We start from the raw sequence: 26494 nt of genomic DNA, 5'->3' as shown, positions 1-26494 counted from the left end.
TTTCCTTTCTGCGAAAGTATCTGTTACTTCATCAGAGTTCGTTAAACGTTTTGCTACATGAAAAATCAAAATGTGGTCTGATTCTGAAAAAGCTGGTAATATGAATAGTACCCAAGACTGGTGTGGTTTCTCGATTTGATTTCTTCTATTTTGTCAGTGCTAGAGAAACCGAAATAGGCCTGTTTAATATTCCAGCAGTTGTAATACACGCCAAATAAGCGAGACTGTTGGCACAAATGGTCATTTTTATCTACATCATTTACATAGTTAAGTCGACATAATATGATTCACGAAGTATCAATGTCAAATGCCTGTTAGGCCTACTACAAGCAAAAAGTTTTATGTGAGAAAATAGTTTCATACACTACTGGCCATTAAAATTGCTACACCACGAAGATGACGTGCTACAGACGCGAAATTTAACCGACAGGAAGAAGATGCTGTGATATGCAAATGATTAGCTTTTCAGAGGCACCGGTGGCGACACCTACAGTGTGCTGACATGAGGAAAGTTTCCAACCGATTTCCCATACACAAACAGCAGTTGACCGGCGTTGGCTGGTGTAACGTTGTTGTGATGCCTCGTGTAAGGAGGAGAAATGCATACCATCACGTTTCCGACTTTGATAAAGGTCGGATTGTAGCCTATCGCGATTACGGTTTATCGTACCGCGACATTGCTGGTTGCGTTGGTCGAGATCCAATGACTGTTAGCAGAATATGGAATCGGTGGGTTCAGGAGGGTAATACGGAACGCCGTGCTGGATCCCAACGACCTCGTATCACTAGCAGTCGAGATGACAGGCATTTCATCCGCATGGCTGTAACGGATCGTGCAGCCACGTCTCGCTCCCTGAGTCAACAGATGGGGACATTTGCAAGACAACAACCATCTGCACGAACAGTTGGACGACGTTTGCAGTAGCATGGACTATCATCAGCACGGAGACCATGGCTGCGGTCACCCTTGATGCTGCATCACAGACAGGAGCGCCTGCGATGGTGTACTCAACGACGAACCTGGGTGCACGAATGGCAAAACGTCATTTTTTCGGGTGAATACAGGTTCTGTTTAAGGCATCATGATGGTCTCATCCGTGTTTGGCGACATCGCGGTGAACTCACATTGAAAGCGCGTATTCGTCATCGCCATACTGGCGTTATCACCCGGCGTGTTGGTATGGGGTGCCATTGGTTACACGTCTCGGTCACCTCTTGTTCGCATTGACGGCACTTTGAACAGTGGACGTTACATTTCAGATGTGTTACGACCCGTGGCTCTACCCTTCATTCGATCCCTGCGAAACCCTACATTTCAGCAGGATAATGCACGACCGCATGTTGCAGGTCCTGTGCGGGCCTTTCTGGATACAGAAAATGTTCGAATGCTGCCCTTGCCAGCACATTCTCCAGATCTCTCACCAATTGAAAACGTCTGGTCAATGGCGACCGAGCACTGGCTCGTCACAATACGCCAGTCACTACTCTTGATGAACTGTGGTATCGTGTTGAAGCTGCATGGGCAGCTGTACCTGTACACGCTATCCAAGCTCTGTTTGACTCAATGCCCAGGCGTATCAAGGCCGTTATTACGGCCAGAGGTGGTTGTTCTGGTTACTGATTTCTCAGGATCTATGCACCCAAATTGTGTGAAAATGTAATCACATGTCAGTTCTAGTATAATATATTTGTCCAATGAATACCCGTTTATCATCTGCATTTCTTCTTGGTGTAGCAATTTTAATGGCCAGTAGTGTATTTCATTCATACACTCCAGTTTCTCAAGCATGAGATCGAAAAGTAGTAATACGAAATTTTTGTTAAATTTGGAATCGTCATATTATTCTGTATAATTTGTGGGATGTTCTCGTGTGTTCTCCTTCCTTGTACTAATAAACAATCCTGTCATCACTAATTCTCTAACTGTACGTGCCATTGTCAAAACTTATTGTTCGGTTAACTACCCAGACCCTGTCAGAATCACCAGTTCAGTTATTCCGCGATTACTCTCCTGTTAGACGTTATTGCGCGTCCGTGCAACGCGATCTCCGCGCTATTCCGAGAATAAAACGTAAGTGGCTGATAACCGGGGACTATGCAACTGGCCTTAGTAGTGTTGTGATCTGGCAAAAATTATCTGCCAAAATTTCATTTTATTGGTTACACCGAGAAGATGACATATTAATCTTTCTTACCTGTTATTTCTGTTAGTCCTTTATTTCCACTTCTGGTAGTCTCAACCTATGAATTTCGCTAGTAATCATAACAACGCTGATCACTCGCCATACCCAGTCAACCACGTACAGAAACAGCGATTGGCATTCTCCCATTTGGGTTTATTCGGCTCAGCTCGTCTGTTGAAAGATTTTTACTTCTAGATGCGAAGGGGAATGCCCGCATTAAAAAATCACCATATTATTCGTTAAAAAATCAGCTTAGAATGGTTCAGAAATGTTCAAAAATCAAGCAGGAATGCATTTCAAAATCATATGAATAACCTATGGACCAACGTGCGCTGGATGTTAGGTGGTTTGTGATACAAGTTTTTTCTTGAAGAGTATGAATTGGGCGCCCCTTGAAACTGCTGCCCGGGGCAGATACCCCGATGCCACCCCCACCCCCGTAGACCCGGGGCCTTCTGACACACTGGTGCTTTTGTCGTAAATATGGCTGTTTTCTAATAGTCGACATATTTGTATTATCTCTACGAATTTAACTTCGCTTGGTATCTTAGATGAAATATCGAACAGTCAGCTCAAGAGAGACAAGTATGCTCATTTTGTCTAGGGTTGCCAGACGTCTCGGTTTTCTTGGACAGTCCCGGTTTCAGACTAAAGAAATCCGTGGCCCAGATTTCGGATTTCAGAGAAATATTCTCATCTATCTTTTTTTCAAATTCTTTCGTGGATCTATCTTTTAACTCCAGTTGCTACGCTAAATGACGAAAGCTTTTATTATCACACCCGGCTTAATCTCTTAAAAGCATTATTGCATGGTAACGCTGCTGAGTTAACATTATTGTCCCTTGCTTCAGTTAATTTTAAGTGTTTCAGTAGTATGTCTGTCTGAGTCGTATTGCGGGTAACTTGTTATTAAAGTGTTTGGTATTTTGCGTTCACGTGAAACAATCAAAGAGGAAGTGTTCATTCCAAGAAAAATATTCAGAAAAATGGTTCTTCACAAAGTGAGGAAGATGTGACTGTGTAATTTGTGTTTTATTTACCTTTCACATGGGGCAAGAGCAGATATTAAGAATCATTTAGCTAGCGTAAAGCAAAATCAAACGTGTACTCTGCAAGCCCTTCAAAAAAATTGACATATTTTGTTTCAAATTCATTTAAACAGGGAAAATTAGTAACAGCAGCAGAATTACCAATGTTCTATCGTACCGTTAAACGTCATATGTCTTCGAAATCAGTGGACTATACTTCTAGGGTAAGCTGCCAAAAATATGACTTTGGGCAGAACAAAATTAACAACAATTGTGAAAGCAGTGTTAGCATCCGACACTGTCAAAGAAACATCCGATGATCATTCAAAGGTCCGTTGTTTTGGTATAGCTGCAGTGGCTCGCAATCTGCCGATTAAAAACGGTAATTTGTTGGTATATATTTTTAAGCTTAAGAGAAGTGCCCCTCTTTGTCCCGGTTTACACTTCCTCATAATACGTCCATTTTTAGTCTTTTTTTGAGAGAGATGTTCCGGTTTGTCAGACAGAAATTATAGTGACCCTAATTTTGTCCTTGTATGTGCAAAACACCGAGCTAAGTCTAGGTTAGGTTATAAAAATAGTGTCTAAAGCCTAGCGAGATCTTGCAAAGGTGAAGATAGTGCTATTGGATTACACTATTGGCGATAAATTTCTGACAAAACCACCCCTTAAAATACCTAGAAGTTACCGTCGAGAGAGACCTAAAGTGGAAGGAGGACATAAAAGCAGATGTCCGGCTGAAATACATTGAAAGAACCATAAATAAATTTGTCAGTCAGGAAAGAGGAGCCTTAGAAAACACACGTTGGACCCATTATAGAGTACTGCTCGGCGCTCTGGAAACCCTACCAGATAGATCTGTTACAAGAAATAAAGAATACAGAAAGAAGAGCGGCGCGTTTCGTCACGGGTTCATTTAGTAAGCGTGAGAGCGTAACGGAGATAAAACTCTTGTGGCGGACACAAGAGAAGCGGCGTTGTGCATCGCTGTGAAGTTAACTGTTAAGTACGGGAGCCGGCGTTCCAAGAAGAATCAGCCAACAGTTTGCTTCGGTCCACGTATTACCTCGTGCGAAATGAACACGACGAGAAAATCGGACAAATTAAAGCTCATACGTAGACTCCCTATGTACCATTCAGGAATGCTACACATTTGAGGGACGTGATTGTAGTACCAGAAGCAGTACCTTCCATCGCGCAGCGTAAGGTGTGTAGCGGAGGGATAGATGTAAATTTGAAATTTGCACGCCGGCACCTGTGGATGAACTTCGTCCTAAAACTATTCACTTATGAATAATCGTTTATTTGACGGAACTTTGACATTGTGAAGTTTTTCCCATCATGTTAATATCTGGAAACCACCAAGACCGCAACGATGGTGGGAAGTGGTGCTACGCTGTAGAAAACATTTTGAGAAATGCTATTTCATCGTTTTTGTGGAGTTCATGCGGTGCTTAGACGTATCTTGAAGGAATTATCCGAGTAGGACGGAAATCGGCAGACGTGATGTGCATGTAGAAGCAAACAATGGTTATCATTTCAGGAAAATTTGATGATTTATTCAACAGTAAGAGCGTCACAAATTAAGCAAGTTGGTCCATCTCTGGCCCTTATGCAAGAAGTTCTTCGGCTTTGCATTGGTTGATAGTTGTTGCATGTACTCCTGAGGGATATCGTACCAAGTTCTGTCTCACTGGCGCGTTAGATCGTCAAAATCCCAAGCATGTTGGAGGGCCCTGTCCATAATGGTCCAAACGTTCTTAATTGGCGAGAGGTGCGGCGACCTTGCTGGCCAAGCTAAGATTTGGCGGGGCATTATCTTGCTGAAATGGGAGCCCAAGAGGCTTGCCATGGAGGGGAACACAACAGGGGGTAGAGTATCGTGGACGTACCGCTGTCTTCGGCCTAGATCTCATGGAATTGAGTAGAGTTGTCTTCAATGATGAGTCCCTTCTCGAATTGAGCCCCGACGACCAGTGAAGACGTGTCTGAAGTCGTCCGGACAGCGGTGCAGTACCAACCTGACTGTCCCAGCCATACAGTCCGAAAACCGGAAGTGATGGCCTGGGGAGTCATTTCTTTCCATAGCAGAACCCGTATGGTTGTCATCCGCAACACCCTTCCAGGACGGAGCTCCGTCGACAGTATTCTACGCTTTCGTTGCGCTTTCATGGCAGGCCATCCTGTGGCTGCATTTCAGCAAGGTAATGCTCGCCCTCACATGGCGGGAGTTCCTACTGCTTGTCTTCCTGCTTGCCAGACCCTCTCTTGGCCAGCAAGGTCACTGCGTCTCTCCCTAATTGAGAACGTTCGGAGCATTACTAGCAGGTCCTTTAAACTATTTCGAGATTTTGACGATCTAACGCGCCGATTGGACAGAATTTTATACGAAACCCGTAAGAGAACATCCAACTACTACATGAATCGGTGCTAAGTCAAGTAAGTGCTCGCATGAGGGTCAGAGATGGACCAACACGTTACCAACTTGCTCAATTTGCGAAGCTCTTTCTCTTGAATAAATCATAACATTTTTTTCTGAAATTGTTATAATTTATTTCTCTGTACCTGTACATCACATCTACCGATTTCCATCAAATCCAGATAATTTGTTCATAATGTGTCTTTTTTTATTTATTTATTTATTGTATTGAGTGTATTACCTACAGTTGTCAGCCGACAACCTTTGCCCGCATTTCCGGTTTCTTCGTTATCCCCGCTGTGTCCATAAGTATGGAGCTCTCGGCGACCGCCTCATTAGGCAAAATGTAAGTGCGACTATAGACAGAGGCAAATAATTTTATATCTGATCGTGTTGCTCGCTATTCCATTCCGCAGCGTGTCGGGAATGTGTATTGTAGCGTTACCGAGATAGCTGCTTATTTGGTAGAGGCCTGTGATTTGATCTGTGGTAGATAATTAAAGCGGCCTGGCTAAGTCGCACAGATTTCCAGGCAGAAAGGCCGGAGGCTCGTGCGGCGTAGTGTCGGCACGCCGCGTTATCATGAATCATGCAGTCCTCTCCCCCATCTCCGCTGGAACATTGGACGGCGTCGCGAGCCTTTGGTATGAAAAGAAGTTTAATTGGCGCAGGAGATTCTTAGTTTGCGGAAGGTCTCAGCCCCCGGACGCGTGGCTGGAAGTACGGAGTGCAGGTAGTGTAGTGTGATGTGTGCGTGCAGAGCGGCGGCGCTCGTGGCGGCCTGTGTGGGCAGCAGGGCCTCATTAGCAGCAGGCGTGGCGCCCTCGAGAGCGTGCCGGCGCCCCGCGGGCCCGCGTCTCGCCCACCAGCACAGCTTTGCCCAGCCACTGCGCATTTCCTTTTACTTTGGCTCGCATTTATAACAACGGTATTCGACAGTCTCTGGAACGAAACAGCGGCTGTTAAAGAAATACACTTACCATTCTGTAACTACATGGGGTCTCCCATATATTTTGACCACCACAAATAAGGTTCTGTCCGGAACCAGAATAAAAAAACACACTGACGGAAAAACCCGCAACACCAAAAAATGATTAAAGTAAAGGAATTAAATTTTGGGCTTACATTTGTCTGGGTAACATATTTAAGTGATAGACATAGCAAGGTCACAAGTTAATGTAAACGCCAGATAAGCTGTTGCAAATGTGAAATGCTGGTGCATTAATAACTGGCGTAGCCGCCAGAACGTTGAATGCAAGCACGAAGACGTGTATGCCTTATGTTGTACAGGAGCCGGATGTCAGTTCCTGGGATGTTACACTTGGTCGGTTAATAAAAAGGGACGGTCAGTGCTGTTTGTGGCTGACGCTGGAGTTGTCGTCCGATGACGTCCCATATCTGCTCGATTCGTGACAGATATGTTGATCGAGCAGACCAAGGCAACATGTCGACACCCTAGAGCACCTATAGAGCACGTTGGGTTAAAACCCCCTGGAACGCTGTTCGTGACTGGCAGACTGACGTACATACACTCCTGGAAATGGAAAAAAGAACACATTGACACCGGTGTGTCAGACCAACCATACTTGCTCCGGACACTGCGAGAGGGCTGTACAAGCAATGATCACACGCACGGCACAGCGGACACACCAGGAACCGCGGTGTTGGCCGTCGAATGGCGCTAGCTGCGCAGCATTTGTGCACCGCCGCCGTCAGTGTCAGCCAGTTTGCCGTGGCATACGGAGCTCCATCGCAGTCTTTAACACTGGTAGCATGCCGCGACAGCGTGGACGTGAACCGTATGTGCAGTTGACGGACTTTGAGCGAGGGCGTATAGTGGGCATGCGGGAGGCCGGGTGGACGTACCGCCGAATTGCTCAACACGTGGGGCGTGAGGTCTCCACAGTACATCGATGTTGTCGCCAGTGGTCGGCGGAAGGTGCACGTGCCCGTCGACCTGGGACCGGACCGCAGCGACGCACGGATGCACGCCAAGACCGTAGGATCCTATGCAGTGCCGTAGGGGACCGCACCGCCACTTCCCAGCAAATTAGGGACACTGTTGCTCCTGGGGTATCGGCGAGGACCATTCGCAACCGTCTCCATGAAGCTGGGCTACGGTCCCGCACACCGTTAGGCCGTCTTCCGCTCACGCCCCAACATCGTGCAGCCCGCCTCCAGTGGTGTCGCGACAGGCGTGAATGGAGGGACGAATGGAGACGTGTCGTCTTCAGCGATGAGAGTCGCTTCTGCCTTGGTGCCAATGATGGTCGTATGCGTGTTTGGCACCGTGCAGGTGAGCGCCACAATCAGGACTGCATACGACCGAGGCACACAGGGCCAACACCCGGCATCATGGTGTGGGGAGCGATCTCCTACACTGGCCGTACACCACTGGTGATCGTCGAGGGGACACTGAATAGTGCACGGTACATCCAAACCGTCATCGAACCCATCGTTCTACCATTCCTAGACCGGCAAGGGAACTTGCTGTTCCAACAGGACAATGCACGTTCGCATGTATCCCGTGCCACCCAACGTGCTCTAGAAGGTGTAAGTCAACTACCCTGGCCAGCAAGATCTCCGGATCTGTCCCCCATTGAGCATGTTTGGGACTGGATGAAGCGTCGTCTCACGCGGTCTGCACGTCCAGCACGAACGCTGGTCCAACTGAGGCGCCAGGTGGAAATGGCATGGCAAGCCGTTCCACAGGACTACATCCAGCATCTCTACGATCGTCTCCATGGGAGAATAGCAGCCTGCATTGCTACAAAAGGTGGATATACACTGTACTAGTGCCGACATTGTGCATGCTCTGTTGCCTGTGTATGTGCCTGTGGTTCTGTCAGTGTGATCATGTGATGTATCTGACCCCAGGAATGTGTCAATAAAGTTTCCCCTTCCTGGGACAATGAATTCACGGTGTTCTTATTTCAATTTCCAGGAGTGTATTTGCAGCCAGGATGCGTGTGATAACCACGAGAGTGCTCGTACTCTCATACGAAATCGCACTCCAGACCACTCTAGGCGTCGGTCCAGCGTGTATAGCACGATCATCACTTTCATCGAAGCTGAACCAGCTTTCACCAGAAAACACAATGTTGGAAACCATTGAAGTTGCAAATGGCGGTGGTTTGGGGCAGTGTGATGCACACTATAGGGTGTCTGGCTCGGAGCTGACCTTGAAGTAACAGATTTGTAACAGTTCTCTGTGTCACTGTGTACCTACTGCTCCTCAAATTGCTGCTGCAGGTGAAGTTCAAAGCACCAGAGCCACACGCCGAACACAGTGGTTTTCCCTCTCCGTATTGCCACGAGGGCGCCCGGAGCCCGGTCTTCTTGCGACCGTACATTCTGGTGACCACTGCTGCCAGCATCAAGTACAGTGGCTACATTCCTGCCAAGCCTTACAATATGGCAGAAGGAAAATCCAGCTTCTCGTAGCCGGCCGCTGTGGTCGAGCGGTTCTAGGCGCTTCAGTTCGGAACCGCGCGACCGCTACGTCGCAGGTTCGAATCCTGCCTCGGGCATGGATCTGTGTGATGCCCTTCGGTTAGTTAGGTTTAAGTAGCTCTAAGTCTAGAGGTCTAATGACCTCAGATGTTAAGTCCCATAGTGTTTAGACCCATTTGAACCAACTTCTCGTAGCCTTGGTACACGAACTTGTTAAAAGTCAGTGAGGTGTTGATAACGGCGTCTTTATCGCCTTAAAGGCATTCTTGACTGACATCATCTCACCACGTCCAATCTCAAAGGTACCTAACCCAGTAAGACCGTTACAGCTTGGATTTAAAGCAAACCTGATTTGCATCCTCATAGTGGCGCTACCAGCGACTTGCGCGAGATCTGTATAGACATTTATCTTTCATATGTAGAAACAGGCCTGCTAACTTTCGTTTATGTCGCACAGCTCCTTCTTGGTGTTGAGATTATTTTCCGTCAATATACAAATGGCGTTCAAAAAGTCGTCTCTAATTTTTTTAATTTTTTGCAGGAGGAGAATGAATTTTTTTGTGAACATACTTGGAACATAAAGCTATACATTGAGCCTACTCAATGTAGCCTCCATCAGCTGTGACGCATTTGGCCCAACGTTCTTTTCATGATGTAAATGCACTTTGGTAAAATTCTGGGGATTGACTTTTACACCATCGCTTGACACAGGAAACAAGGTCTTTCTCACTATCAAATCCTTTACCGCGCAGGTTGCCCTTCAGACGGCCAGAGGTAAAAATCAGACGGAGCCAAGTCCAGACTGTAGGGAGGATGAGGAACAATTTTCCAACCCATTTTCCTGATTTTCTCCTGCGTCATAAGGGTTGTATGGGGTTTGACATTGTCATGGTGTAGTCTGATGAGCTGACCCTGAAGCTGTGGTCTGTGGGTCTTGATGACATGTCGCAGCGTGTCCAATGACAAACAGTAACGGTCCCGGTTAATTGTGGAGCCAGGTTCCAAAAAGTCATTGAAAATGACACTACACTGATCCAAGAAGAAGGGGGCTATCGCCTTTCGACCTGCTGTTCGTGAAACTCTTGGTTTCTTCTTCCGAGGGGAAACCGGATGACGCCACTCCATGGATTGGGTTTTTCTCTCAGGGTTGGACAAAAACAACCATGTTTCATGCTGGGTAATGACGCCGTCAAAACACTTGTTTCCACTCTTCAGTAAAGGTCTTCATGAGACACTCGCACACATTATTCCTCATAGTTTTCATTTCTCTTGTCAATAATCTAGGCACCCAACGTGCACAGATTTTTCTGTACCTAGTGACTGTACCAGTGATACCTCACTACCAAATGACAAACGAGTCATTTCAGCAAGTTGTCGTGTCGTCACACATCTGTCATTTTGGATGATTTGATCAGTGGTCTCCTTATTCACATCACTCACTGCCGTCGATGGTCTACCGCATCGTGGATTGCCCAGTAGAGAGAAATCACCTTCTTTAAGCCTCTGCAACCACCGCTGGATACTTCTGCGATCCACTGTGTTCTCCCCATAAACAGGAAGCAACGTCATGTGAACCGATGTGGCAGAGTCATCGCCGGTCTTGAAGAGGAACTCTATCACCGACCGTTGTCACAACCTGATATCTACTTCACGGTCTATTATGGCTCACCTGTAAATAAAAGAAAATACTTTTGTATGCGAACTTATAGCTAAATGTTCCAAGTATGTTTACAAAAAAATTCATTCTCCTCCTGCAAAAAATTAAAAAAAAAGTAGAGACGACTGTGCAAAACTTTTTGAACGCCCTTTGTATATCAAGCTGATGTTTTTGAGTTACCAGGGGACATTAACCAGCATGATTGCTTTCTTGTAACTGTTCGTTACGAAGATATGAACAGCAGTTCACTTTCCATTTTAAATCTTTTTTTTATTCGGTAATCACTTCATCTTCACGAGATTGGTTCAGAAAGGTGTCACAGTGAACCATTCTAGTAGTAGCAGTAGTAGATTTTGTTGCTCCAGACGATAATTCGAATCATGCGTAGTTTTAACCAACAAGGGGAGGGCACGACATTCGAATCACGGATTCGCTTCAAACTTTGTACACTTCTACTAGTCTATTAGGACGTCATAATGTGGACGCCGTAAGGCGTATTACATGGCCTATTTCGAGAAAATCGAATGAGAAATTTATGCGTCAGTCATATACCGGTACTCAGCGACCCTGCTGGCGGAGGTCTTTTTTTAAATCGGTGTTTCGCTGGATCGAGTCCCATTCAATTTTGTTATTTGTATTTTTCCAATATATTAAGTCTGAAAAGTAATTGATGAATTTGTTTTTGTATTTGCATGAACTTTTATTGAATTTCCTTTGTTATTTGGCTGTTTACTAATCGTTATTAGTACAACAAATATTATGCGACTTTTATTTATATAGGTAAGTTAAAAACTTTATCAAGCGCATTCAAAATTTTTCATTTTAGATTGACAACGAACGAGAAATTGCTTCTCGTGAAGATGGTTATAAAATACAATCAATAGGACATCTCCAGATTTTGGCATAGATATTCACGAAAATGTTGCGTTACGTGTGGTTTGCATCCAGATTGTTGGAAGAGAGAGAGATTTTTCAAAATGTTGCGAGCTTTGTTTTTCCTTAGAAACTCTGAAGATTCATTGTGAGTACGGGAAAACTGCATCCTTTCGATGTAGTGGATAACGTTTTAATTAATGTTTCCCCCGTCTGTATGAAAAATATCGTATTCCAACTTGGAGTGTCGAAAGCTCGTCCGACGATTAACCGTATATTACCCTCATGTTTTCGCATATTGTAACTCATCGTATTCTCGAATACAGTTATTTGCACCTTTGTTTATCGATGTTTGACTTGCGCTTTCAAAGCCTGCTCCTCGTCCTTGAAACCTGTGTTTGCGGATCGAAGCGTCCAGCTGCAAAGGCAGTTCTATAAAAATTAGCAAACAACTCGAAATTCAATAAAAATTCATGCCCATGCACGTGTCTTTTCAGTATATTATTTTCCAAGTGTAGTATGTATAAATAATGTAACTAATACTGAATAATATACATTTAAAAAAAGCACCAGCGGTATTCCATCCAGCGATTACTGAGCTTGATCGCTAACCACATGGCCCCCGCCATCTTGTGCTCTGGTTCGCAACGTAGCGGTACATCAACGACGCGTAAAACTTTTCTTACGATTCTCTCGAAGTCGTATAAGTCCTACTAGACTACTAAAAGAGTAGAGACTTTGAAGTAAATCTGTGATCCGAACGTCGCGGCCTACCCTTGTAAGAATGAAACGTAACTATAGTTATAGTTAATGCAAGAAACAGAGCTTCATCTCGTTTGGTACGGGAGAGCGATGAACTGTCAGCAAAGATATAACTGCAAAAGGAACCGCGCGTAATAATTGATACCAACTGTACGAGCATAAATACAGGAAATTTTGTTATCATGTAGGCAAGAATTATTTCCAGAACGATTTTAATTTGATACTGTCCATTATAATTAACAAGAGAATTACCTGCAAATATTATGCGAAATAGAAATTGTACACTAGCTAATCAGGAAAGACATTGTTAGCGCTCATTCTCTCCTTTGCGAAGGTAGTATACTACGGTTCCATCATTCGTATTTAGTGTATAGTGTTTATTACAGAACTATTTTGTAAGATCCCATTGTGGCATCTCAACTGTTTCTAGCAAAGTACAACAATTCTTAACTTCATTGATACCAATATCAAAAGATTGTGGGTGTGGAAAGAGCAAATACGGCATGCTCGTCCAGTGAGAGCACTGAAAGTTGAAAAAGCCATGATGTGTGCCTTTGTAATTAAATTATGAAATGTGAGTACGTTTATCACAAGGAAACCCTTTTTAAGTTACCAGTTACAAGATGAATATTCGTATGCCACACAGGTTGCGCTCCCATCAAGTTACCGCTTGGAGAACTAAGATTCTCCTTTAGCGCACACATTTTTGCCTTCACTCAGAGTAAATGTGCTGGTTAAATTTTCCACAGTTCTCATATGTATCAAAGCAAACATTTGAAGGATCAAATCTCATACATGTGGAAGAAGGATAATTCCAGCTTTCGAAATTATCTGCCGTTTCATTGCCTCATTATGTCGTGGTTAAGAAGACTGTAATTGTTATGGGGTTTGCATACGTGTCAGTCTGTCAGTGCAAATAAACATAATCATACATACCGTTGCAGGCATTATTACATTTTGAGTTCAACAAATAACATTGTTATGCAGAGTGAGCGATATATTACAAAGCAGAAATCTGACACCTAGAAATGTCACGGAAAACAAAACAAAAATATTAATTTCGCGCTGCATTTGTTACACATTTTGTATTCTGAAATGGATTCAACTCTAGGTGCTTCGCATTATGATACCAATTTTTAGGATCTTCGCCATTTTTGCGCGGGACAGTAGCGTTTATCGTAGACGCTTATTTAATAATTGATACAGACCTCTGCTACTGACCGTTACTGATTTATATTCTAAAATATACAACTTTGTGAACTGCGTATTATTTATATGAATAACCCTTTTGGAGAGTACGATAAATGAATTCTGGTTTTGCTTCTTTGTGTTTAATTTTCGTTGCTCCCGAACTTCCTTCGCCCTTCGAGCTCCCTGCCATTTGCAGATTTCTTTCTTCCCTTAAATCCTGCCTATTCGGTTATGCTTTAGGTTCCAGTATTTTTCTCAGAGTTCTTCTTACAAATTTTTCCAGTTTCTCAAGATCCCCAAATCTTGTTTGTTAAAGTGTTTCGGCTGCGTGTAATGTTTCAAGCCATACCAGTCTTAGATGGCATCATAGTTTTGTGTTACAGGGCAAAGATTTTTGTTGTATGTTTTTTGTAATATGGAATGCCTTTCTATTTTATGTGCTGTATCTCCTATTGTTATCTTTTCTCTTATATTGCTCATTATCCATTCTGCAGTTCGTTTCAGTTATTGTGTTGCTGTGAATTTTTAGATTTGGAGGAACACCATTGAAATTTGTCATGAAGTGTGTTTTTTGAAATGATAATTGGTCTTATTTTGTCTGCTTGTTTCTGTAGTTTTGTGATCTTTGGATCTGGCCAATGAATCAGTAACTGATGCCATATCATCTGCAAAAGCTAGGCAACCTATATTGATTTTATTTCGGTTTATTCCTAGTTGAACAACCTAAGTATTGACATATTTTCTTCATTCTCTCACTATTTTATCTAACGCACAGTTAAAAAGTGTTACAAATCATGTCCCTTTCTTACTCCTGGTTTTATTTACTAATTTCTTTTTGATGTCGTGTCTGTTAAAAGTTTCTGCTGTTTTATTGTGGAATCCGAATTCCTCTATGATGTACAGAAGTTGTCACATATTTCAAGTTCTTGATTTTCCTCATTTCTTTTATCTTTTTTGGTTCAGTATTTGCTCTGCACAAGACCTCCCCTTTCTAAATCGTGCTTGATACTCCCCTAGCCGTGGGTCGATTATTCTTTCAGCTATCTTCAGAAGTGTCATGTACAAGATCTTATACCTCACCAGCAAGAGGGAGATTCCTCTGTAATTGTTACGAATTATTTTCTTTCCTTTCTTAAATATTATATCTATTAACTCCGCTGCTCATTCTAATGTAAGCTTAGTGTTGTCCAAATTTAATTAATGATTTTTGCTAGAATAATGTAGTCACCGTAGTGTTGCATATTTTTGTGTGTCTTGCGAATTTATGTTCAAAACAATATAACTTTTCCAAAATTTGAAACTTATCTCAAAATTCTTTTTTGTCTGTTGACAGACCGAGTAACCTGCCGACCGACATAGTTCGCTGATGTACCCGGTAAGAAAGTGATTCAGTTGTATAACTTCCGCTATTTCTCTTGTCAGTTGAGCTGATGTCTACGACAGCTGTTAATACGCTGTTATTAGAAGCCGCGTTATTCAAAGAGAACAAATGATTGATCTTAGCTTAGACTGATAAGTGTATAGTGTAGTACGAATAGACACCATATCGGAAGCTTTATCGCCCGCGGTGTATGTGTTAGGCGCTGTCAGTGTATTACAAACAGGTGCCAGTAAATGCATAAGCTAAGTATCAAATGCTTTAATTGCTTGCATATTTAAAATTTGGATGGAGGTGGTTCATCCAGTGATGTATATAGCGAAGAAATTTTAATATTTGCGATGCTCTATGAAAATGTGTCTTATACAGAATACTGTACAGTAGCTGTTGTATGCAGTTTCTGTTTAAAACATGAAAACACCAGCAAGTTATTTGAAAATCTCTGATGAGAAAACAGATGTTTTGGAATTAAATGGGAAGAGGGTTGTACGAACAAACAGTCAGTATTAATTACATTTTATAAATCGTACTTTTTTACTTACTTGTAAGTCTATAACTCTATGATGTGAACATATTTGGTTAAAAGCATGTGAGGAAGAGCATGCGCTTTCTCCCTCTCCCTGTCCATCGCGAGCGCAAATTCAAGCAGTCCGCAAGAGATGGTGTCGCCAAACGTGTTCTGTTTGATTTCCTAAAAGAGAGCGGTACAAAAATTGGCTGAGATCAGTCTCATACGGTGTCATCTTCGCTATGAGAACAACTGACTAACTGCATCTGGCGAGCCGCTTGAATTTGTGGGCGCAACGGCCTGATTGGCTAAATCCAATGCTAATGAACTCGGAAACGGCGTACCATATCGAACTTTTAAAATTATTTCTCTGCACATCCTACCTTGCAACATCCTTACAAGCTCTTCAGACAGTAAGTGGCTACCCTGTGTATTTAAACTACTAGGGTTGAATGAAAATTGATGCCTCCATCTTCGTTAATTGGGTTTGGATGGGAATATTTTAATAAATCAAACGCAGAAATATTCCTTAGAATGTGATCTTTAACTACCAATATTCACTTTTCCGCATAATCGCCAGCCAATTGGATACATTTCTGTCGACGATGAACAAGTTTTCTGAAGCCGCCACGGAAGAAGTCGACACTCTGTGTCCGCTACCACACTCTCACAGTTCTCTCAGCGCCTTCATCAGAAGCGTAATGATGTCCCGCAGATCGTCTTTCATTATCGGGAACTTGCAATTTCTCCCTGAGTGATACGACGATCGTCCTGAATCAATCTGTCAACATTCCGCTTGTGAAACTCGGTGGTTGCTGTCACAGGACATCCAGCTCTTTGTCACGCAGGTCATAAGTTCCCACCTCAACATCTTTAAACGTACTCGCCCAACGATGCACAGTAATCACATAAATACAGTCACCATAAACTGCTTTCATTCTCTGATGAATCTCCTTTGGGGGCGACACCTTCTGCTGTCAAGAATTCAATGACTGCACGTTGCTTAAATCGCATTGACCGACCGTCTGCGTAGTTTTCCATACTTCACACTGTAACAATCCAACCGTTCAATGCTAAGGCTTCCCACCAACTGGAGCTGTAGAGAAGAGGCTAGGAAACAAACCAGTACCTGGCGCATGCCACTGCTGACAACTGGTGAAGAGTTAAGAAGGTGGAGGTATTACTTTTAAATCAACCCTCGTACAAGCAGTACGTAAGAGTCGTACTACAGAAGTGATTGAGGAGGGAGAAGAGTGATTGGAGCGAAGAAGGAAGGGGTACATGAACAAGCATCCTTACAGATGATAATGATAATACCAATAATAATAATAATAATAATAATAAAATAATAATAAAAAATAGCCTTCATCATGTGGGCTTCCGCGAATACGAGAACAGGGCGAAACGTTTCAAGAAAAACTGAGATGTGATAGAGTATGTGAGTCATGCATAATTTAAAGACCAATAATCTTCCAATAACTAGATACAGCAAGAAGTATAGCATGTAAAACAGCGAAGAAACTGCTGTAATGCAGGAAAGAGTAGACGGACTCAGAGAAGCGGAGAGCAACAGATGCGTGAGGAGCTTCTGTGGTGTGAATGCTTCCAGAAACTCGCTTGGGTAAGAGAAATGTTGCGGAAGGGAAGCACCATTCATCGTCCGTCTTGTCGAAAACTGTTGTCGGATTTCCAAAGATCGTTCTCGAAAGCAGTTTGGAAGTATTTAGCTGCTATTAACGTGGGAGAGAAAAATGGAAAGGTCCGTAGCCACTATTGAGCGAGTGGCTGGTGTGTAAATTTTTCTTTCAGGCCTTTGTAGATGTGGTTCAGTGTTAGTTATTGCCGTCATGTGCGTGATGTGTCAGATGTTTAGCTTTATAGTGTGGGTGGCTGTGAAGATCACTAGAGCAACGCACCGCACTCCATCACGTGGTACTTTTATTACCAGAGAGCTGGTTTTGTAAAAACAGCATCTAAACCAGTAAGTAGTGCAACAAATTTTCAATTTTTAAATCACAGCATATGATCCACTAGTGATTTTTTTATTTCGTATAATTCAAAATTTACGACGATGACAAGTAAATTTGACCAGCTTCAGACTTCCAGAAACTGCACTTTTCAACAATCATTCTGCCTCAAGTGTGTGATGTAGAATGAGAATGTACCCTCAGAAACGCGATACAACGTAATGTTTTCCGTATATATATATAGTGTTTATTATGTTACGTTTTATATGTTAAAATACAGTGTGTACATGAAGTCCGAGAACACTATCAACTGTTTATTGCACAAGAACCAAACATTGTACAGATATCATACATATGTCATTTTGAAGAGAAACCCTGAACGTTTTTCCATGTATACCGCCACAGCGTAGTTTGGTAATTTGCCAATAGTCAGCGCTAGTCGCAAATATGGCGATTTCAGATGCGGAACGAGCTTTCTGTGTGTTGGAGTTCGAAATGGCCTCCCCGATCACACGATCTCTCTCCGTGTTACACTTTTCTGTGGGGACACATTAAAGGCCTGGTGTATATACCGCCTCTACCACGTGATGTAACAGAGCTCCGGGAGAGAATACGGAAGCGACTGCAGCAGTCGACGATGGGACGGGTATGGCAAAAATTCGATTACCTATTGACGTCCGCCGGGTCACTCACGATTCACATATCGAATGTTTGTAAAAAATAAAATAAAAAAATTCAGAGTTTCTCTTAAGATGTGTAATTCTTGCGCAATATATAATTGAAAGTGTTCCCGGACTTTACGTACACCCTGTACAACAAGTTGCGTGTCTGCATACTGGAAAATTGAAATTCAGTGTGTGTGTGTGTGGGGGGGGGGGGGGGGTTGTTTTCAGCGTAACCTTGAAGATCGACGACTTTTTTGTGTACCGTAAAAGAGCTTAAAAGCGGTATTATAGCATAACAGCAACAAACCTTCCATAATATTGTGGATAAAAAGGAAACATGGTCTTATAGTTTTATTAATATTTACCGAGTTTTGGAAATAAAATCTTTAATTTATTATTATTTATTTAAAAATGTGACGTGATAGAGAAAATCTGGTCGCACCTCTGAATGCAGTATCTCGAAATTAGGCAAGTTCAGCCGCGTGCAAAACAGATGAAGAAAAAAAGTTTACTTGTTGACCAATGTTATTGATATTGTAGAGGAGTGTTCGACAGCTAGCCTCCCATTTTTCTTCACATATTAGGCATCTTGACGTCAGCCATGTACTGCTGAACCGTCCAGCAGGTCTCGCCTCCGTCGCCTGTAAACTTGCCAGACAGATAGGGTTGCCCCCCTCCCATGCGCTTGCCTCATTGATGATTGATCGCTCGATATACACTGACAGCCATCACGATAGGACAACGCTATATTTTATTTCTACTCGGCTGAACAATGTGGGCGGGTGTGAAAGCGGTCTTTGGTTTGCTCAGTGGCAGAAATACTAGTGCGGCATGATTTGAGAAGCCAGCATGTAGATAGAAATGTGGGTCTTTCTGTCAGCAGGCAATAAATGTGATAAGCCGTGTACACGTTGCTTCCACATCTCCAGCAGCACACAAAGGTGTCGTTTTTAAGAGACGCCGTAGCACTTAATTGGATACCACAGCAAATAGCGAGAAATGTATTGGTTGCTGAAGTGGGGAAGCTAGTGTCTTTAGCTGCGCTATCTTCAGCAGTGCTTCGAAGTGCTCCGTGCAGAAATAGGCTACGTCCTAGGGCAGACTGCTACATGTGCCTTCGTCCGAAGTTGGCCCAAGATATCATAGTCAGGAGCACGACGCGCAGCTGTCAGAGGAAAATGTGCTAAAAAGAATAAAATTAGATTTTCGAATTTCTCTTCAATCTTTTGTTTTTTTCGACCAGTTAACACACCCACACATAGACAAAGTGACTGATTTGCTGTTGTTTGTATTTCTCATTACCCATGCATATAATAGACTGTTTTATGAAAGTTAATTTGGGCTGATATTTCTTGTAGTGATCATTGTAAAGACCCATTCGAAGACCCATTGTGGTAGGATTGCTGTGCTCCTTGGAGGAATATGGTTTTAAATGTTTAACTGTCTCGAAATTCTTAGCATAATGTAATTTTTTCCCAGAATTATAAGAACAAGTGCCCAATATTTGAGTTGCAAACTTTCCTTGTGCTTTTAATGCGAACATATTAGAATAGGCCTAACCGTGAGTGCTATGAAATAAAAAAATAACAGTACGCATTCGTTGATCTGATGGAATTACATTTTCCTGTAGACATGTGAGTCTCAACCTTATCTTCGACAAGATAGAATTCAAATTTGTGCCATGGCCGGGACTCGAATATGGGTGTCCTGCTTACTAGGTAGATGTGTTAATCACTATATTGCTGTATCATGGTGGCTACAACAGCTGCAGTGACTATCCTAGTCCAGTGCCCTCCCTAACACAAACTACAGTCACACCTTCAGCCTAGTTTCCCCTCTCCCCTTGCTAAATCGTCAATATTGTCGAGGCTCTCCGACATGGGAATAGCTTCCCAACTTTGTACATAGTGGCAAAATGCTGCCCGTACATCAGGCGTAGGTGATCTATTGATCTCATTGAATTGCATTTTCCTGGAGACATACGTACCTCGATATTTTAAGAAGGGGAAAATGTGCTGAAGATGTGAATTGAAGTTTGTGTTAGGGAGGGAATTGGACTAAGGTTGTCCGCGCAGATGTGGTAGTCACAGTCCTACAGTGATATAATGATTAGCACATCTGCCTAGTAAGCAAGAGGCGAGGTTCAAGTCCCGGCCCTGGCAAAATTTTTAATTCATTGCTTCAACTTGTGTCCTGTCCGCATTCAGTTTTAATTGTATTACTACTATGTGTTATATTAACTCGTTAACTTAGCTAATGATTTAATAAGCTACCCGATAAAATATTAGTCAATCCCTTTCAAGAGTACACTGTTCACTCTGGAGTGCTGTAGATAGTGTGCAGCTAGTTTCAGGCCGTCGTTCGTTCATCGTGCAGTAAAGTGTTGCGTATGAAACAGTCGAACTATGGAAGCAGCGTAGTAAGATGGCTCGACGTGGAGACGTGACGGAATGGTCGGAAGAAGCTATTATATTTGGACTTGTCCATGATCACACTGTGAATGAATTGCCCGATTCGTTGGTGTATCGACGCAGGTGGCCAACGTGTGTACAAGGAATGGTATTCCACTCGCAGCCATAAGTATCAACTGAATTAAACAAATAACTGTAAGCGTTTGGTTTGAATTTTCTTTCTTTTACCCGTTTCAGTAATTAATTAAGTAAGCTGATCAGAGTAGTAGTAGTAGTAGTAGTAGTAGTAGTTGATGTTTGTGGCTGAGTGGCAGAGTGCAAGTCTTTTTATCGGACGCCTCTTCGGCACTTGCGTGTACGTAACTTACTCCAGTTATCCAACTGGAGGAAAGTTTAACCTGCAGTTTAATGTGGAATCCGAACCACATGTCATTCCTGGTGACTGCTCAAGTCGTTGAGAGGTTAAGGTTAGATTACAGTGAGACTGAAAATATCTATGAGCTGGCAGGGATTTGGTTCTGCGACCTCTCGGTTTTCAGTTAGGCACTTCACCAACAGACCACCAGGCCCGACAATGAGTTAAGAAAACGGATGGTAAATGTGCAGCGTAAAGATGATTCGAAAAGCAGCAAGCGACTGCTGAAAGTGTCACTGGTGTCCAGAAAATTGTGCGTAAAAACTATTTATCTTGCGATGGTATAAACATTTGTGATTCAGTGATTGAGCTACACACTACAGATATCCGTCACTTATTCGTTCTTTCACCTCTGATAATCTTTGTTAATGTGAAAAATACCTTTTTCCTTCGTGCTTCGGCAGTTATTTGTGTTCGCGTGGTGTCCTTAGTCTCGTTTCTGTTGGATTCGCCTCTGTAGGCCTCTAGTGTCACGGCTGTTTTTCACAGGTAGGCAACCATCGTAACGCGCAAGTGTTGCAGGTAGTGTGACAGAAGGCATTGTACGACTACTGACGCCTCCACCATGTCTGCGCAAGTCGGTCAGCTAATTCCAGGACCAATAAATACGCTCTGCTTACGAGCGCAAGTATTTTTGCGCGCGCTCCAATTGAGTAAACACTCGCAAATCCGCAGTGGCGTCAAGGTCGACCGCGGGCTGTTTTTAACGAGTGCCGGGTTACCACTTGTGAGATTGCAGTCTTCACACCACTGCCGCCGTGCCAGATGCTTCTTGAGACGCCCTACGTTTCGGACAGTATTGTCAGGTACTGCAGCGAATGCACTGCGATTTCCTGGAGAACTTAGTTTCGCTGGATTTAACATCTTTTTAAAATACTGTAACGTTATTTCGCATGGGCAGGAAGATGACGTTACTAATAACCCCAACGTACTGTTCTTCATTCTTGATAGAAAATACGAGGGCTGTTCAGAAAGTAAGCTCCGATTGATCGCGAAATGGGAACCACAGTGAAAATTAGAAATGTTTTATTTTTAACAGTTAGCTACACCATCCAGCTACTTCTCTACGTAGTTGCCGTTCTGACTAAGACATTTGTCGTAGCGTTGTACCAACTTTCCAATACCCTCATCATAAAAGACAGCCGCCAGTGCTTTCCGCCAATTCTCTACGCTGGCCTACAGCTCGTTTTCTGTGCCAAAATGTTGTATTCATAGCCAGCGGTTCATGTGAGCAGAAATGAACCGCAGGGGGAGTCAATTACGGGCTGTATTGTGGGTAGTCAAACATTTCCAATTGAAAACGATGCAGGAGCATCTTCATTGCCCCTTCAGAATGCGGCTGAGAATATTGCCTTGTAGAAGAAACTGCACGACAGTTATGTAATGTTGGCTGTATAGCTTCAGGTGAAATTTCTCACCAGGTCCTCGTACTTGGCGGGAGACACAATTCTCTAGACAACTTTACGCGATCACTGTGAGCTCAGAAATGAGAGGAGTGACGTGATGCTATCTAGGGTCATACTAGAGACACTGCCCAACACATCTGTGCAAAGCTTTATCGGATTATCATAGTCGTTTCCATTTCGCGATCAATCGGAGCTTACTTTCTGAACAGCCCTCGTAGATGAGAATTACTTTCAGTGGATATCACGAGACTGAACTGAAAATTTAATGATGAAAAGCTTAATAAGAATCCAGTTCCAGCGTTTTACTTCGCCAGTGTACATTTAGAAGTTCGGGGTTCTTAATCAGAGCTTCATTTTTTACGTAAAGATATTCATTGCGATGTCAACACACCAGAACTCGCACGAAAGGTTGTCATTTTGTTTTAATTATCACATCGAAATAATAAAGTTGTATAGCTTTTGATTTGTTTTCAGGTCCATTTCCACAGTCCTGGTACACCCTAAAATCCCTATGCCAAAGTAGGTATGGCGGTTGTTACTGAAACTACCGGTATTCGGTTATATTTTATTCCCAACACCGGATTAACCTGAGTGTTAAAACCTCTCAAAATAACCAGTTTCTGAAATAACCGATTTTCAGATTTTTATTCCTGTTATTTTCTGCAATAAACGTAGAAATCGAACAAATATTACATACAATCAAAATATTAAATTAAATAGTCAAATAAAAGAAAATTTAATCCGTCCAGCGTTCGTCGCTGCTTTTCATGAAAAGTTATCAACGGTGAACACTACAAAAAATCAGCAGTGTTCGCCTACAGATTCTACGTAATTTTTTAAAACTCTGCTCAAAAATCATGTTGTAATCGAGGATCATACCACTATTTGGATATTGCGAGTAGTTCGTGCTAAATGGTGAACCCTGAGATTGAACTCCTTTTTATGTTAATTTGCCCATTTTGAAAGGATACAGTCAGATAAAGGCATATTATGTTAAACACAGATCAGCTACTTTCTATTTTTATTGTAAACAATGAATCAATTATTAAATTTTAAGTTTTCTCATTACATGATGTCGCAAGTTCGTTGTAACTCCTCGTGTTCTTAATCTTGTAAAGTAAATGGGGCATTGTACTTAATTGATACTGCACTTTGTAAAATACTTTCAGATTGTAATACAACTAATGCCCGACGACAACAACGAGAAACCACTATGCAGACCAGGTGGTGCAAGTCTCGCACACTGCGTATACAGGCATATCACCCAAAAAGCCACGCCACGTGATAACATACAATCATCAGCTAGAATATTATGAACACCGAGCTACTATTGATATAAAACCGTCCAAGCGATAGCAGCGTCACCTGGCTAGGAATGACTGCTATTCAGACAACGCGCTCGGTGCTTTGTAGTATCAGTGAGCTTGCTGTCCGTGTGTAGGATGGGGAAGGCGCGCGATCTGTCTGAGTGTGACCGAGGGCAAATTGTGATGGCCTTGAGGCTCGGAAACTGGGCGGCTTGTCGGGTGTTAGAGGAGCGCTGTGGTGAGCGTCTTCAACACGTGGCGAAACCAAGCTGAAACACATCCTGATGTCGTGTGACTGGGCCGCCAGCCCTCATTGCAGATGTCGGACGCCATAGGCTGGGCAGACTGGTAAAACAGGACAGGCGACGAATGTGGGGGAAGTAACATCAGACTTCATTGCTGTGTAGAGCACACGAACACTCCTAATGATGGGCCTCCGCAGCCGACGACCCATGTATGTGCCAATGTTAACACCACGACATCAGCAACTTCGACTGAAATGGGCACGTCACCATCGGCACTGGACGTTGGTGCAGTGGCAGGGCATTGCATGGTCTGATATCCCGACACCTTCATCATCATGCCTATGGGAGAGCGCGAATTATTTGTCTTCCAGGGGAACAGCTCCGTGACACCTGTGTTGCGGGTCGGAGACAATCTGGCAGCGGCTGCTTTATGATCTGGGGAACTTTCACGTGGTTATCCAGGGGTCAAGTGGAGCTCGTTCAAGGCCCCATGACGGCCAAGGAGTATCTTACAGTGGTGCCAGGTTATGTACACCCCTTCATGATGATAATGTTTCCCGATGGCTGCGGCATTTTTCAACAAGATAACGCGCCATGTCAGAAGACCAGGATTGCGATGAAGTGGGTTTAGGAACACAGTGGCGAGTTCCAATTGATGTGCTGACTCCCCAACTCGCCAGACCTGAAATCGTCGAAACCATGTGGGATGTAATATTCAACGTGGCGCCAGAGCTCATCCCTCCCCCCTCCAACCCTCCCCGGAATTTACGGGAATTAGGTGACTTGTGCGTGCAGATTTGGTGCCAACTCCCTACAGCGACCTACCAAGGCCCCGTTGCTTCTGTGCCACTACGCGCCGCCGCTCTTATCCGTGTCAGAGGTGGACATAACCTGATTTTTTTCGTGTGGAGGTTCGCCAAGAATCAAGTGTATCAGATACCAGATCGTGATCTACCAGATATTCGCCATCGCATTCGTGTAGCTATCGCATCTGCAATGCTGCAAAACACTTGCAGAGAGTTGGAATAAAGATTAGTTGTATCTCCATTATGGGTGCGCATATCGTGATGTACTAAGAGCACGAAGAACATTTTGAGTTACACTATGTGATCAAAAGTATCAGGACACCTGACTGAAAATGACTTAAAAGTTCGTGACGCCCTCCATCGGTAATGCTGGAATTAAATATGGTTTTGGCCCGCTCTTAGGTTTGATGACAGCTTCCAGTCTCGTAGGCATACGGTCAATCAGGTGCTGGAAGGTTTCTTGGGGAATGGCAGCCCGTTCTTCACGGTGTGCTGCACGGAGGAGAGGTGTCGGAGTCGGTCGGTGAGGCCTGGCAGGAAGTCGGCGTTCCAAAACGTCCCAAAGGTCAGGACTCTTTGCAGACCAGTCCATTACAGGGATGTTATTGTCCTGTAACCACTCCGCCACAGGCCGTACATTATGAACAAGTGATCGATCGTGTTGAAAGATGCAATCACCATCCCCGAATTATTCTTCAACAGTGCCAAGCAAGAAGGTGCTTAAAACATCAATGTAGGCCGGTACTCTGATAGTGCCACGCAAAACAACAAGGGGTGCAAGCCCCCTCCATGAAAAACACGAACACACCATAACACTACCGCCTGCGAATTTTACTGTTGGCACTAGACACGCTGACAGATGACGTTCACCGGGCATTCGCCATACCCATAGCCTGCCATCGGATCGCCACATTGTGTACTGTGATTCGCCGCTCCATACAACGTTTGGAAACCTTTAATTCGTCTGATGTTTACGCTCCCTACACCAAGCGAGGCCTCGTTTGGCATTTACCGGCATGATGTACGGCTTATGAGCAGCTGCTCGACATGAAATCAATGTTTATTCACCTCCCGCCTAACTGTCATAGTACTTGCAGTGGATCCTGATGCAGTTTGGAATTCCTGTGTGATGGTCTGGATAGATGTTCACCTATTACACATTACGACTCTCTTCAACTGTCGGCGGTCTCTGTCAGTCAACAGACGAGGTCGGACTGTACGATTTTGTGCTGTACGTGTCCCTTCACGTTTCCACTTCACTATCACATCGGACACAGTGGACCTAGGGATGTTTAGGAGTGTGGAAATCTCGTGTACAGACGTATGACACAAGTGACATCCAAATACCTGACCACGTTCGAAGTCTGTGAGTTCCGCGGAGCGCCCCTCACGATGTCTAGCAACTACTGCGGTCGCTGATATGGAGTACCTGGCAGTGGTGGCAGCACAAGGCACCTAACATGAAAAACGTATATTTTCGTGGGTTTCCAGATTCGTTTGATCACATAGTGTACCATAGTTGTGGAAACATACCATCAGTAAATATCTCAACTTCTTCTCAAGTTATTAAATTTTGTATGTTTAACCAAGACACCCTGTATATCTTCCCTAGTGCTTGCAGGTACCCCATGCTAGTCATTATGACTCACACAGTATGTTCCATATCTTTACATCAGAACCATTCAGACGCTGGCGGCTCTAAATTGTTGATTTTGAGACAGTGAATCAATGGTTGGAATGTAACCTTCCAGGAGGTACGAGGTGTTTAATGGGTAATATGTGAGAGGCACTGTTTTGTAAACTTGCTTGTGTTCCTGTAA

At 43.5% G+C, this 26494-nt stretch overlaps 1 protein-coding gene across 2 annotated transcripts in view; it reads left to right on the top strand.

Annotated features, from left to right (window-relative positions):
• Nucleotides 1–26494, top strand: part of LOC126188985 (F-actin-monooxygenase Mical) — a 550752-nt gene that overhangs the window by 224483 nt on the left and 299775 nt on the right. For both annotated transcript variants that reach the window (XM_049930777.1, XM_049930776.1), the window contains exon 3: nucleotides 14900–14941. The gene's annotated coding sequence lies outside the window, so the exon portion shown is untranslated. The remainder of the gene's footprint in view (nucleotides 1–14899; nucleotides 14942–26494) is intronic.

This window comes from Schistocerca cancellata, chromosome 5 (assembly GCF_023864275.1).
Source record: "Schistocerca cancellata isolate TAMUIC-IGC-003103 chromosome 5, iqSchCanc2.1, whole genome shotgun sequence".
In the NCBI taxonomy this organism is placed as follows: Eukaryota; Metazoa; Arthropoda; class Insecta; order Orthoptera; family Acrididae; genus Schistocerca; species Schistocerca cancellata.
The sequence above is the reverse complement of the archived record's forward strand: the minus strand, read 5'-3'. Positions and strand labels throughout refer to the sequence as shown.